The following is a 16,724-nucleotide window of genomic DNA, read 5'->3' as shown; positions in this document are numbered from 1 at the left end:
AAAAACCCCAACAAATTATTTTCATTCCTCTTCACCCTACCATCTGTCTCTTTCTTTCTTATCTACACAACTTTCGCTTTTTCATTCCATCAGTACCCTTCTGTTGTTTCTTTACTTTAAGTTTATAATATGTTTTAGATTTCTGTTACATTTGATGAAACGTGGTGGGCCCATTCTTAAAATTATTTGCTTAAACAGAAGTGTGATAGAATTCATCCTCTATTTCAAAGGTAAACAGTACAATTTACTATTCATAATTTCGGTTGTTGACAGACTTGAGTTGATTGATATCTGCAAAATTACTAGCAAAGAATTACAACAAGAGAGAGAAAAATTGAGAAAGTTGAAAACCTATAGAAATAGTCTTAATAGAGAATCTCCCAACTATTGGGATATCATCTATAGACTTCAGACTAGAATCTATAAAATAGAACAAGAAATTGATAATCTCTTATATGTTCTTGAAGAGGAACAAAAACCTTTTGATTATTTGAGCATTGGTTAGATCCGCAAATCACTGGTATCAGAGCTTGTAAAATAGCTCAAGGAGAACCCCTCCTTAATGGAGACAATGTCAGAATTGTTATTAGAGAAAATAAATTCTCTACTGAAATCTTCTGATGAGAAATATCAGAAGATGTTACTAGAAGTATCTAGATGTCAAACTCATCTAGAAAAAATACCTACTATAATCCACCAATTGGAAAGATTGGAAAACAAACTGGATTATATTAAGGAACTTCCAAAAACAGAAGAAGAAAAGCTGACAGTCGTCAGTAGAAAAATCAATGAACAACAAAAAACGTTGGATTCTATGAAAAATATACTGAAGGACAAGAAAGTGCCTACAGTAAAAAAGAAAGCTAATGGATTCAAACCATTAGAAAAACCAGACAAGAATCTTGTTCCAAACATGATTTTTCTGGAACCATCTACTAGTCAGACTAGTATCAGGTATGAAAACCCGGAAAAAAAGAGAAATGAAGATGTTAAGCATCTTTGGAAAAAAGAAAGGAGTACAGCTCCTAAATGCTGAATAGTTTGAATTCAACGAAATTGAACAAGAGGTAAAAAAACTCTTCAATCCCAAAATTAGATTTTAAACAAATCTATAAAAGGGGAAAGTTTGATCTAATGAATAGCCATTATTTTAAACTACTGGAAATTACAACTCCCGCTACAGCAGGAGGAGAGACTGATCTTCTATTGATCACTCCTTCAGAAGTCTCCAGAGCACAAGCAAAAAAATATCAATTTATGCATATTGGAACAGTCCAAGTAGGCATAAATCTGCTTGCTCGTGAAGGCATAAACTGTTCAGTCCTATGTGTTCTACAAGACAACAGGTTAACAAACTTCCAAGCTAGTCTGTTGGGAACACTTGAAGCATCTCTGTGTGACCAAGTAGCATATTTCAACTGCTTCCCCAACTTCACCACCAGCTTGAAAGATGCAGCTCACTGTCTCCGACTGAGAGTCAAGACAGATGGCATATCCATGAAAGAAGATATGCAAGAACTCGCAATAGTATACAGGATATACTATAAATTGATGAGTACCACAGTAGCCCCTAAGACAAGGATAACAAATATCTCAGGTCTTACTACTGGGTTCCTCACTAATCAGAAGAACCATTCACAACAGATTCATAAAGTTACTTGGAATGAAGTGACTTTTCCTCTTGAATGGAAATTATCCAGTCCAAAAAAGCAACTGGAAAGAGCAAAAGCAAATATCTACGAGAGTAGAAGAACTGGAGAAATCAGCCTCAACTTCGACAATCACAGGAGAAGTGATGTCTGTCCTGAGAACCTCAGGATAAACAGCAATCTTCTGAGAAGAAGTTACAGCACTAGAGAAGCTAGTGTCAGTGGTACAAAACCCACTATTGAAGAGCCAATACCAGAAGAGGATCTAGAAGCTGATCTAAACAGACCAGTCCATATGCTCAGAGCTGAGAGGCTCTATGATCTTTATGAAGAAGCTGAGAATTGTGAAAATCCTGAACGATTAGAAAAACTAATCGAAGAAATGAAAGAATTCAAAATCAGAAAGACGAGAAAAGTCTTTCCTTATCAAGATATTGAAATGGAAGAAGGAGAAAGCTCCAGAACTTTCATTAGCAGAGAAAAAAGGGAAACAAAACTCCCATTTCAGAAAGTCCCCACGGGTAAAAAAGGGGAACGAAATTCCCAAAGATTTGTCCCAGAGGACAATCTGCCTAGAGTTCCTATCACGAACTATGGCATCTGGTTAAATCTAGACAAAATTCTAGACAAAAGAAAAACCATTGACCAATGGGTAGATAGCCTGATGATGGCCTCTGCACTTACCCTTGGCAAATTTGAAGCACCAGATTTGCAGGTGTACTATGAAACTACTCTTACTGGAGTAGCAAAAAAGTATTACCTATCTTTCAAAGAAACCGCCAGAGGAAGAGACTGGCTTGAAGAAATAAAAAATTCAAAGTCTCCATATGATTTTGCAGTACCCCTATACGATCAGTTCTGTGGAGATCTTTCAAATCTAAGTGAGAAGGCTAAAGAAATGGAAAAATCGAATATCTATGCTCTCAAAATCTGTGACATGAGATATTTTGAAGAATACTTGAATGAATTTCAAGAATATTACTGTACAATTGGTGAACTAGAGAATATTGATCTAGTTAATCTGTTGCACAGAAAACTCCCTGAACCATGGAGAACAGCTGTGAGAGAAAGCATAGCTGAAAAACCAATTGAAAGATTTTTAGTTGGAGGAATTGCCGACAGAATCCGGCAATTACTGAAAGAGCAATGCAAAGCCAATCTTAGAGCTAAGATGGCCAAGAAGCAACTCAAAGGAGTTGAAAATTTCTGTTACGGAATATTGGATATGCTCACAAATTGGGGATGTCATGATTCCAAGTTCCACAAAAAGAAGAAAGGAAAATATTACTCTAAAAAATTCAAAAAGAGTAATCAGAAAAGAGATTGGAAGTTCAAGAGAAGTTCCAATTACAAGAAACAACAGGATGAAGATCCTAAAAATAAATTCTTCAAGAAAAAGAAGAATATTCATCAGCATAAGCAACCAAGCAAGAAAGCTTGCAGATGTTGGTTATGTAAAGCTGAAGGGCACTATGCCAATGAATGCCCGGAAAAGGGTAAAAGATCTACTAAGGCTCTCTTTGAAGAATATGAGCAAATAGTAGAAGTAGCAAATATGAAAGGCTTCTTATCAGGTGAACCCTGGTACGTTCATTTGTGACTACTGCCTATGTCATGAAAAGAATGGTCTCCCTATGTTTTGTGAAGAGTCTAAGAAGACTTATCACAAAGAATGCTTCATAGCTGAAGCAAGAAGAAAGACCAAGAATGGTCTTGTCAGCCAAATGGTTGAACAAGAATATGAAGAATATTTCTCTTAGAAAAAAGAGAAAGAAGTAGACACTCTGTTCTAAGAAATCATGGAACCATCTTCATCGAAAATAAAGGAAGAAATCATCGATGAAGAAAAAATCGATGAAAATATTGAACTGGTTGAAACACCAGAAATTGTTCCAGAAGAATGTAAACCATTCATTCCAAAGGAACAAGCTCAAGAAAATGAGCTTCAACAATCGAAAGTCGTCTCTACTAGTAGATACAGCAACTACATAGAGATTGGACTAAAATTCCCTAATCACAAAAAATATCATCTACATGCCTTTGTAGATAATGGATCGCGATTTACTATTGCAAAGAGATTTGCAATTCCAAAAGAACTCTGGAAAGAAAATTAAGAAAAAATCCGCTACTGGTGTTACATTTGATGGGAGCCATCTCACCATGAAAAAAGTAGCAAAAAATGTTCATATCACCATTGGTGGAGGAACATTTATCATCCAGAATGTTTGGCAATCTGAAGGCCAAGGATCTGATTCCTTGTTGGGCAATGATTTTATTCTCCAACAAAGATTCATTCAGGATGAAGAAGCAATAGGCTTCAGAAAAAGCGAACGGGTGTTCTGGGCAAACCGACTCACACAAGCAAGAAGTGTCGTTGGTCCTGGTTTCACTACTCAGTATCAAAGATCGCAACAGAATAGTGATGATCTTACCCCCTACAAACCCAAATTTGAGCCTATACTCCAAATCAAGCAACAAGAAGAATTACTTGTTGAAGATTCTTCTGGAGAAGAAGAAGAGGAAACTAGTGAAGATGAAGAAGCTAGTTTCATCCATGAGCATAACCTCAAGCACTTTCAAAACAAGCTTGAGTCTCAGAAAATTCCCACTCTTGAAAAAATCAAGAAATTACTCGAGCAAAATATCGATGTAGATCCTCAGAAGTTTTGGGAAAAAGACTAAGTGGTCTGTGAATTAAGATTACATGACATGAATGCCATCTGTCATGTCAAAGCCATTCCTCAGTACAAAGAGGAAGATCGAAAAGAGTTCAGAAATGATATTGAAGATCTCCTGAACAAGAGATTAATTCAACCTTCCACTAGCCCTCATCATGCTCCAGCATTCTACGTGAGAAATCATGCAGAAAATGTACGAGGAAAAGCTAGAATGGTGATTGACTACAGAGATGTCAACAAAAAGACTGTCAAAGACGGTTATCAAATTGCTCAAGTAAGAGTACTAATCAACCAGCTCAGAGGAGCTAAAGTCTTTTCGAAATTCGATGCAAAGTCGGGTTTCTGGCAGGTCAAGATGCATCCTGAGAGTATTCCTCTCACTGCATTTGGAACACCACAAGGTCATTACGAATGGCTGGTAATGCCTTTTGGTCTAAAGCAAGCTCCCTCAATCTTCCAAAGAAAGATGGACAACATCTTCAAACATGTTGCGGAGTTCTACGTCGTTTATATAGATGACATTCTTGTTTTCTCCAAAAATAGAGAACACATGAAACACCTCCACAAGGTTGTAAAGCTGATAGTTCAGCATGGAATTATCCTAGGTGAAAATAAAATCTTCTTTATCCTCGATGAAGTTGATTTCCTAGGAATAAACATCAAGAATGGAGTGATAAAACTCCAACCTCACATCCTTGAAAAGATTTGGAAATTCCCAGATAGAATTCCTGATGCTAAGAGTCTAGAGAGATTCCTTGGTGTCATAAATTATGGGAGAGATTTCATTCCCAAAATCTCAGGGTTAACAGCAATGTTATCTCCTAAGACAAGTTCCAACAGAAAATGCAACTTCACAGAAGACGATGAAAAAATTGTGAAGCAGATAAAAAATCTCTGCAAAAAACTCCCCCCTCTCCAACAACCAGAAGAGAATGATGGAATTATCCTCCAAACAGATGCGAGTGATAATTACTGGTCCGGTGTAGTCCTGCCAAAAACGCTTGGAACTAACATCGAAAAGATTTGCAAATTTTGTAGTGGCAAGTTCAGCCCTGCAGAACTGAATTATCCCACAGTGGAAAAGGAAATTTTGGCTGTCAAGAAAACGATTTTAAATTCTCCAGCTTTTCTTGGAAAACCCTTTACTGTTCGCACCTATTGTGCTAGAGTAAAGAATTTCAAAAATTTTAAACTTGATAAAGCTGCTAACAGAGGAAGATTAGCTAACTGGCAATTGTTTCTTAACCAGTATGATTATATTGTTGAATTAATTGCAGGAAACAAGAATTATCTTCCAGACGCATTGACCAGGGAAATGGCAATGTTTAGCCAAAAAGATGACGATGAAGGTCATAATCCCAGAAGCAGAAGAACTGGGAAAGAGCATGAACCTGAAGAAGATCCCAAAGAAACCAAAGAAAAAATCCTTAAAAGGTTTCTGCTTAGTCCAAAAGGACTAGCCACAACTGATCAATCCCAGGGTAAAGGATTGGCTAGCCCGTCTCAAACGGTAGACGGTAAAGGCTCATCAAGACCGTTGACGGCTGCTGCTTTGCCAAAAAGCAAACCAACTCCAATTGGAGTTATAAATGTTTTCAATTATGAATTAAGAACTTTTGATACTCCTGTGTTCAGAACTGGCAGGAGACTAGCCTATCACCATAAAGCAATTTTGGATAACCCCCTTTTTGCTTTTCAAGAAAGAAGCAGTGGTCTAATGTTCCCAGCTCTCTTTGCCTTAACTGAAGAACTCTACGAAAATGGTAGGCCACAGTTTGAAGAAATGCATATACAGCAAAGTGCTATAAAGAAAGAAAAAATTCACTTCCTTGAAAGTCCTGAAAGTGCTAAGGTCCCTATCATGGCACTCAATGAATCAGACTGGCATGAATTCCACAGTCTGATATGAAGACATAATTTAGAAGACCTAGTTCTTCCCACTCTCTTTATTGTTTCAGGTCCTTATGTTGGAAGATACTTGGTCAATGTTCAGAGTGAACATCCTCAAGAACACAAGCTCTGGCTTGTTGAAAATGGTTTTGTCCATAATTTGTGGACCAAAACAAATGATGATCTGAAGGGTTTGCCACCGATCATTGTCAACACAGTCAAAAATATCAGGAAAAATGACTGTATGCTTCATCTGAAGTTTAGATCCACTCACCCTGAATGGATCCAAAAGGCAAACGGTGAGGTTGAATATATTCCTCCATATCATTATGTAAGAATTATTCAAAGAAAATATCTTCAACTAGCCTGTGTAGGGTACAATGGCCAACCAAACTCAAGCATCCCGTGGGTGAAGGCAATGGCTCTAGAATACATCAAAAAGATCATCTCTGAAGATATCAGCAATACCTTCCTGGCAACAGGAGAAAAAATTATTATCACTGCATACGATCACCCTGACGTAGTCAGCAGTGACCTATTCCTATCTCTCATAAAAAAAGAGATAGATTCGACTATGGCATGCATGCACTGGGTGGAAAAGCTTGAAACTGACAACCACTACAAAATGTATGTTGATACAGACGTCGAAGATAATGCTACTACTGTTAGAATGGCCCAGGCAGACAACAGCTCCTTTGTCTACCATTCAGAAACAGACGAGAATATGTAGCATCACGGGTGAAGCTACAGGTGAAAGAAGAAAAACACCAATTTAGTAACTGTAGCACTTTTGACCTTTTAAAAGTTAAAGGCTACTTTTGCTTTCAAAAAGAAAAGCACTTCACCTACCTGCTTTTGTTTTTCTCCATCCGATCTCCACTAGCAGGAGCACTCAGAAAAGCAAAAGTTCACGGAGTTGTCCTGTACATTTTTATGTTTTGAATTCTAGTTTGGATTCCGCTCTCTATATAAAGAGTTTTAAGTTTCAATTGTAAGGCATCGGAAAATTGAGTAGAAGAGTCTTCTCTTAAGAAGTAAGAAAGCCATAGTAGCAGTGTGCTTTTTCCTACCTGTCGAGGGTGCAGTAGTGTGCGTTCATTACAAGTAAGTACCTGTTCTCATTCTCATGGAGAGCTAAACAGCCTTTTGCTGTTTACCTAAGGATGAGGCTCTGGATTTCTAGCATGTATTTCTGTTGAATAAATAAAATAAGGATTACCCATCCATGTTTGTCAAAAGTAGCAAAATTAAATATCTTTAACTATCATTATCTATTTTGCATTCTACCTATCACTATCTGATCCATAGTTTTGCACTCTATCCATAACTATCACTATCTGTTTCCTATATGAATTTTGAAGTTTGAAAAGTTTTGCCTACCTGAAAAAACCAGTCTTAAAACTAAGATTAAGACAAGCAGTAGTGATTTCACCTGTTAAATTATTCGCTAGGCAGGGAGCCGTTAGGAGAAAAACTTGGGCATGTTGAAGGCTAGTCTTGTTTTCGTTTTTGTTTTTAATAAAGTTTCTAAGGAAGACAAAAGCTCTAAAGCTCAGGATAGCATAGGAACTACCCCTTTTAGTCTTTTCACAAGAGAATAGTAAGATACATAAGTACGTGTGTACTTGGGCATAATACTTGGGATATCTGGGTAAACGGGAAATAGCCCTAGAGAAAATATGAAATTTTGATTTTTTTTTTTTTTTTTGCAATCAAGTTAAATACAACAAAAAACCTTTTTGCTTTTGTCTTCTACAAAGTTGAATGCTCCAACCATAACAACTTTTTGCTTTGTCTCAAATGTCGTATGCTTCATACAATGAAACACCATATTGGGTAATTCCATAATATCCGATTTATGGATTGAGTGTGGAAAGAGATCAACACACATACAATACCCTTGTGGATGAAATACCAAAATTATTTCCAAAATTCATGTATTTAGGAGCAGTATTGTATGATACTAAATGAAAGCAATTCAACCAGCTAGATCAAACCACATCGTAATAGTTTTTATATTCCCCCTCCCCCCCACTGGGCTCCAGCCATAAAAAAAAAATTAAAAAAAAAAGTAAATCACATTCACATTATCAATATACAGCACATTTATAATTGAACATAGATAAAAACACTTGTTTAGCAACTTACTACAGTACTAGTTAATTATCGTCCATATTAAATATCACATTCTATTATAATATATAATTTTAGAGATGTTGCATTGTAAATAGGTTTATTATAGATTACTTTATTCTATGTAAAAGTTTCATTCAAAAATATCATTTTATAAATACAATTAATGTGATTTCTTTATTTTTAACAAAAATTTCCGCCGAAATCGAAATTTTCTTAAATTTAAAGTACCGAAACCGAAACCAAAATTTAAATCCTTGAACGGGAGTGTCTTTTTTTTTTTTTTTTTAATAGAAAAGAAAAGAAAATTATAACACAACGCGTCTATTTAACAAGTCGAACTTAAAGGTTGAGGAGATCTCATTAGGCACACTTGAGAGCCAAATCTTCGGAGAAGGTAGGTTATAGCCAACCGAAGTCACTGCATCTACCAGGAAATTAGCTTCACGAGGAACATGCGAAAAGGATATAGAATCAAATTGAGTAGCAATACTCTGGATATCTTAGATCAAGGATTTAAGCCTCCAAGGAACTTCACAGGTATTGTTGATACAATTTATAACAAGGGCCGAGTCTCCTTCAACCAAAACATTTTGTTGGTTGAATCTTTTGGCAGCCATAAGACCATCCTTGAGAGCTGAACATTCAGCAAGAGGCACATTTGAAGAGTTCAAACCGTGCACCAGCAATAAGGGGAGAGGATCAATGATTACGAATAACAAATCCCGAAGCAGCACTAAAGGAGAAAATATAAGTTTTAGTAATTCCGCTTTACTCTATAAGCTATGGGTTCTTTTTACACCAAGTTAGTGAATCTCCTACAGTACCACAATTGAGTGCATTGACAATAAGAGATTCAAGGCAGTTTTCTTTGCGTATGATGAATTTTCAATAATTGTGTAGGCTCTTGAATAATTGACCAACAAAGTATTAGTGAATGGTAACCTATTTCCCTTGCCTGCTTGACTATTGATTTAGGGTACAAACATATGAGGACCATTTGTATGTGTCGTTTTGATTTTGGATTAAATAAAATCTCTATGAGTCTATCACAAAAAAAAACCTTTTATGTTTCTAGGTAATTATTGTATACAGATCTGCTAACCTAAGGGACAGTTTTAAGGGATTGTGAGGGACAAATGCATCTCAACCACATGTATTAAATATAAAAGCATGTTAAAGTAAAATGACAATTGGAATTGGTCTACTCATTTCATTTCATAGTCCCTTTATATAGGGATAGAATTACAACAGAAATATCGATTACATTAATGATACTAAATGTTGATTGATCCGTAATTGCGTTGATTGATGGTAATCACTGATTCCTTGATTCCCTCTCTGTCATTTGCTTTGACGAAGGCACACAATATGTTTTTCCTTTAACACTCCCCCTTGTGCCAAGTCAAAGACTAAATGGTGCATGAGTTGTTACCTCACTAAAAACCTTGCCAAGTAACAATAAAAACCCTGTGGGACAAAAATACACTTTGGTCGAAGGAAAAGAGCACAACGCACTTTTTACATTTGAGTATGACATGTGTGTGTTAGACTCCCCCTGACGTCTACACCTCCCCCTGATACTTACATTAATCAGGGGAGCTTGGAAAGTCTTCGTATTCCTATAGTTTTCACATGTTTCTCAAATATGGCCTTGGGCAATAATTTGGTGAACAAATCTGCCACATTCTCCTCAGATCTTACTTGATTCACTTGAATCTTGAGGAGAGCCTGTTGTTGCTGATTGTAGAACAACTTTGGTGATATGTGTTTTGTGTTATCACCCTTAATATAACCTAGCTTCATCTGTTCGATGCAAGCTGCATTGTCTTCTTAAATGCAAGTAGGCTTTTCAGTGGTAGAACTCAAACCACTAGTCCCTCGAATATGTGTAATGATAGTTCTTAACCATACACACTTACGAACAGCCTCATGTAGAGCAATGAACTCTGAGTGGTTCGAGGAGGTAGCCACAAGGGTTTGCTTGGTTGATCTCCAAGATATCGCCTTGTTCCCAATGGTAAATACATAACCAGTTTGGAAACGACCTTTATGTGGGTCAGAGAGGTACCCAGAATCAGCAAAACCAACCAAAATGTCATTTGGCGTTTCAGTGTAGTGAGTGGCGCTTTTGCCATCAACATTTCCTTTAGGGATTGCAATTCCATCTGCTGTCCCTCTTGTCTCTCTGTAGGGAAAGAACAGTCCTAAGTCAATGGTTCCTTTTAGGTATCGAAAATGTTCTTGATACCATTCCAGTGACGCTGCGTTGGCGCTGAGCTAAATCTAGCTAACAAGTTCATTGAGAATGTAATGTCTGGTCAAGTACATTGGGCTAAGTACAATAATGCACCTATTCCACTTAGATAGAGAATTTCAGCTCCCAACACCTCTTCGTCATCTTCCTTTGGACGAAATGGATATTTCCTTATATCCAAGCTTCGACCGATCATGGGAGTGTTAGCAGGATGCGCTTTGTCCATGTTAAATTGCCTGACTTTTGGACATACGCAGACTAGTGGATTAGTATTCCACAAACTCGGTGTTCTAGTTCAGGGCCCATTATCTAGTTTTCCCAAGATCCTTCATCTCAAATTCGGATTTCAAGTAGCTCACAGTTTCTCTTATTTCATCAAGAGTACCTATTATGTTCATATCATCAACATATACAGCTACAATTACAAATCTGAAACTTGTTTTCTTTATGAATATGCAGGGGCATAATTCATCGTTCTTATATCCCTTCCCAATCAAGTAGTCACTTAGACAGGTATACCACATCCGCCCGGATTGTTTCAATCCGTAAAGTGAGTGTTTCAACCTAATTGCAAACGCACTCCGTGGTTTAGAGTCATTTGACCTGGGTAATGTAAGGCCATCAGGCACTTTCATATATATCTCTAAATCTAGATCCCCATAGGGATATGTAGTAACCACATCCATGAGCTGCATTTCCAGTCCTTTAGAAACTACTAAGCTAACTAAGTAACGGAACGTTATAACGTCCATTACGGGAGAGTATGTCTCCTCATAGTCAATTCCAGGGCGTTGTGAGAAACTTTGCGCCACAAGGCGAGCCTTGTACCTCAGGACTTCATTCTTCTCATTACGCTTTTTGACAAAGACTCATTTATGTCCTACAGGCTTTACACTTGGTGGGGTTAGCACTACCTGACCAAATACCTGTCTCTTTGTCAAAGAATCTAATTCTGCCTGGATTGTTTCTTTCCATTTAGGCCAATCTGCTCTTTGTTGACATTTTGCAACAGAGTGTGGTTCGATATCATCGTGCTCTATGATTCCGTGAGCAACAGTATATATCATCAATGTGTATGGAAGATCTTTCTATCAACTCATACGCACTCTCATAATCCTTTGAGATTTCTTTATTCTCTGAAATCATTTTAAACATCGGAGCGTCCTCCAGTATTGATTCATGGACATAACTATAATCAGAGACAATCTCATGAGAGGGATTCTATACATTGATGATTGGTTTGTGCCTTACTCGCCCTCTTCTTCCTTGGGTGAGTGTCAATCGAACCAAGTGACCTCCCCCTCTTCCTTGGGGAGCCACGTCCTCAACCACACCTCCACTAAGTGCGGTTGCAGTGCCTCTATCTGCGGCACCGTGCCCTTTGTTGGGGACTTCCAACCTTGCAGGCACATTTGCAGCTGGTATATGTGATCTCGATTATTCTTTTGCAATATCATAAACGCATCAGGCATTGAATCTGCTACGTTCTGAAGATCGATTATTCTTTTCACTTCACTTTCACTTTGTAAAGTGCGGGGATCAAAACGAGACAGAGTGGGGACAAATCACGACAATTCCTGTCGTTCCCTTGGAAAAGTCAATAAAAATATATTTCAATGTGATTTCTGTTTTACTTTTCCTTGGATTAGCAAATTTATCATGAAAAGTAAAAAGGGGTAAAGTAACTTTGTGTTGATTTTTTTCGAAATGGAAATTTTCTTCTTCGGCATGTAAAAAGGGAATAAATAAATCAATCAAATTTCGGGAGGCTTCATGAAGTGCTTCATCCTTTTTCCTATCTCCCCCTAACGACGGGAAGACTGTCTCATCAAAGTGACAGTCCGCAAATCTAGTGGTAAAGAGATCGCCTGTTAAGGGTTCCAAATAGTGGATAGTTGTTAGGGATTCATATCCAACATAAATACTTAATCGTCTCTAAGGACCCATTTTGGTGCGCTGTGGGGGCGTAGTAGGCATATATACTGCTCAACCAAATATGCGTAAGTGTGAAATGTCAGGCTCATATCCAGTTACCAACTGGTACGCAGAAAATGGTTGGCTAGCTGTGGGTCTGAAACGAATTAGTAAAGCTACGTGCAATATTGCATAACCCCATGCAGATATAAGCAGGTTGGTGCGCATAACCAATACCCTAGCCACCATCTGTAGCCTTTTGATGGTGGCTTCTGCGAGACCATTTTGTGTATGTACATAGGGTACAAGATGCTCTACATTTATCCCGATAGACATGCAATAATCATCAAATGCTTTTGATGTAAACTCTCCAGCGTTATCAAGCCTTATAGACTTGATAGGGTGATCAGGGTGGTGAGCCCTTAAACGTATAATCTGTGCTAAGAGTTTTGCAAATGCAGCATTTCTTGTGGACAATAAAGCGACATGTGACCAGATTGTCAAAGCATCCACCAGAACCATAAAGTACTTGAATGGTCCGCATTCTGGATGGATAGGTCCACATATATCTCCTTGTATCCTTTGTAAGAATGCAATGTTTTATTTTATATCTTTAGCACAGGAAGGTCTCGATCCTGTTTTTGCTAAAGAGCAGGCTTTGCAACACTAGTGATGTGCCTTTGAAATAGTCAATGAGACGTAATGAGAGAGTGGTAGTGCTTTTGGTACTTCAGAAGGCAATGACTGCATTTGAGCAGTATTTGAACCGACACAGTGCAGTGTGAAGGATTTTTGTCCCATTTTATTTTTCACTCGAAAGAAGGAATGTCCATATGAGTTCGTTAAAATACGGATCATCATGTCACGACCGGGGTGCCCTAGGCGGTCATGCCAAAGCCTGTATGAGTCAGTGTCCCACATTTCATTATGGGTGACAATCTAGGATTCAATGATCCGAATCGTAGTGAGGTACAATCCACTAGATTGACTCATGACTTTCTCTAAAATGCGTTTCCTTCCACATTCATTAGAGGTAATATAAAAGTATTCAGTTCCATTCTCACAGTGTGTTTTTACATGATAACCGTTGGCACGAATATCTTTGATACTTAACAAGGTTCGATTAGCTCTTGCTGCATACAGAGCGTATCTCATATTCTTTAGAGTATTTGTATTTATGTAGAATGATAATCTTTTCATCCAAATAATCTTTTCTTTTTTAGATGTATTGCTTTACATCTTTATAGTGCAATTTCAAACCATGTAAATATTTGTAGTAAATAAATTTGAATAAATTCAGTGCTTCAGAATAAAATTCAAAATTTATTAATAAGCCAACGATAATCAAATCAAGGTCTTTGTTCATAAATCTAATTCATCAAACCATTATTGAAATAAACTTTAAGACCAAGTAATAGTCTAATTAAAAATGAGGCATTATGCCTTCACATCTGTCTTTGGAAAATAAATAGATAAAGCAGGTCAGTCAAAATCCAGTGCATCCATTGACTGAGCAAGTTCCTTGTTGCCATTGAGGTCTACAATTGTGAGGTTGACATCTAGGTCATGGCCTCCTTCTTCCATATAGTGAGTTTCTTGTTCTTTAGACTCCCTATATCTCTTATAAGTGGCTGCAAATATGTTGCTTACTTGGCAGTTCTTGTACCAATGCCCAATGATTCCACACCTATAGCATGGTTCATTGCCAACTCTATCTTGTTTGACTGAAGGGTTCTTAGGTGCCCTTTGCACCTTGTTTCCATGACCACTAGGGCCAGCACCACTATCTCTGCGCCATGCATTGGGAGGGCCTCCACGGCCCATATCACGACCCCCACGTCCCTTGCCACGTGGTAGGGATCAGCACATCTAACCCCCCTTTGCATTGGGGTTCTTTCCACCTTTCACTGTGCCATAATTAGTCTCAGGAATTTTCTTTGTCCCAACAGGCCTGGCATTGTTGTTCAAAAAATCCTCATTATGCCTCTCAGCCACTTGCAGTAAGTTGATCAGCTTGTTGAAGGTTATGATTCTTTTGTTATCATACTCCAGCCTATATTGGTTCGCTAGTATAATTGCTGAAGTAGGAAAAGTGGAAAGAGTCTTCTAGATCATATCATCTTCTGTGAGTTCCTTTCCACAGAAATTTAGACGTGCCTTTAGGCGCAACATATTCTTGTTGAAGTCATTGACTCTTTGATAGTCAAGCAAGTGGATTTCTTTCCACTGAACGGTTAGTTCTGGGAGCAAGGTGTCATGAATGTTCCCAAAACGTCCCTTAAGGGCATCCCAGAGTGCTTTGGGCGTCTTCAACTGAAGGTACTCCCAGCGTAAGCTAGGATCAATATGTCGCCTTAGAAACATTAAGGCATTTGCTTTCACCTTGTCAGACGGTCCATCGTCTTTGGGGTCAGTGGAAGTTTTGATGGTGGCAGTGTAGTCTTTTGCCTAGAAGGCAGTTTCTATATCGGAAACCCAACGGTGGTACTCAAGTCCGTCTGAGTCCAAAATGTCAAATTCAGGTCGAGTTGTATCATCCATCTACATAAACAAGAGAGAAGATATAAATTACGCAGTCATAAAGACATCCACGTAAATTATTTTCCAAACATATGAATTAGATTTCAAGACCAAAATTCGTAATAGTCACATTTTTTTCGATGCTATGTGAAAATACTTTATCACAGTAAGTGTGTATTTATAATGCGCATGAACTTTCATTATCATGGCAAAACGCAATTATTTGTATAGCATTCTAAACAAGTAATAATCATAGCACGTAATAAATAAATAAATAAAAATAGCATATATTAAAATAAATTACATGGCATGCTCAAAAAATTCACCAATAAACACCAAAATATGTGTTACACATACTAATAGCAATAATATATCATGCGTAAAATAAAAATCACGAAACATGCTTAAAAATTCATAATAAAAATATAAGCAATAAAATGTAAAGCATGCTTAAACATAATTTATATAAATAACAAGGCATGCTTAAAATGATCAAAATTATCTTAACTAAACATGCTCGATCAATAACAAAATATAATAAAAGCATAAACAATAAAGTATAATGCATGCTTAAAAATAGAAAATAAAATTCACATGCTTGGTATAAAATAAAATAAAGAAACATACTTGATTTTGAGAAAATAAAACAATCCTAGCGTACGCGCATATTGATGCAGGCGTGAGTAGCGATGTTTTTTTTTTTTTTTTGGACTTGAGAAAGGCTGGGCTGCTTCCTCTTGTAGTGGGCTTTGTTATTTTTTTTTTCATTTTTTTTTCTGGCCTGCTTTTTTTCTTTTCTTTTTTTTTTTCTGTGGGCCGGGTGTATACTTTGGCCCTTCTCTTTCTTGTTTTTCTTTTTTTCTCTGGGCTGGACCTTTTCTTTGGGCCGGCTCCCTTTTTTTTTTCTCTTCTTCTCCGCGTCTTTTTCTTTCCAGTTTCTCTCTCTCTCTTTTTTTGTTTTCTTCCTCTCTTCTTCTTCGCGTTTTCTTCTTCGCGATTTCTGGTTCTCTGCTCTGTTCTTCTGCTTAGCAGGTGGGCTGGAAGGGAGGAGGCCGGAAGGAGGATCTGGAGGTCTGGCCGGTGAGGTGAAACTGGTGAGGTGTGGCCAGTCTGGACGATGAGATGAGACCGGTGAGGTGAGGCCCGTGGGGTTGGCCGGTGGTAGTGCTGGGATGCAGGAGCAGTGCGCTGCAGGTGGGATCTGCACAGGCGGGTGAGCAAACGTGGGCTGCAAGGTTGTTGGGGCTGCTGCAGTGCGTCGAAGGCGTGCTGTTGGTGGCTGGAGGCCGGGCAAGGCTAGGCCCGTGTGGGCTTCGTTACAGGCGGGAAGGAAGCCGGTCTGGACTGGGGAGGGGAGGCGCAGATGGCGCTGGGCACTGTGGGCTTGGCCGGAGAGGCAGAGGTGAGGCAGGTCTGGGCAGTGCCGGCCTAGGGAGAATTTTTTTTTTTTTATTGGTGGCGGCAGAAAAAGAAAAAAAAATTCTATAGGGTTTTGAGGGCTTATTTGCTCTGAGCGTGCTGATAACGTGTTAAAGTAAAATGACAATTGGAATTGGTCTACACATTTCATTTCATAGTCCCTTTATATAGGGATAGAATTACAACGGAAATATCGATTACATTAATAATACTAAATGTTGATTGATCCGTAATTGCATTGATTGATGGTAATCACTGATTCCT

This window comes from Rosa chinensis, chromosome 4 (assembly GCF_002994745.2).
Source record: "Rosa chinensis cultivar Old Blush chromosome 4, RchiOBHm-V2, whole genome shotgun sequence".
Lineage (NCBI taxonomy): Eukaryota > Viridiplantae > Streptophyta > Magnoliopsida > Rosales > Rosaceae > Rosa > Rosa chinensis.
Note: the sequence above shows the minus strand (reverse complement) of the source record.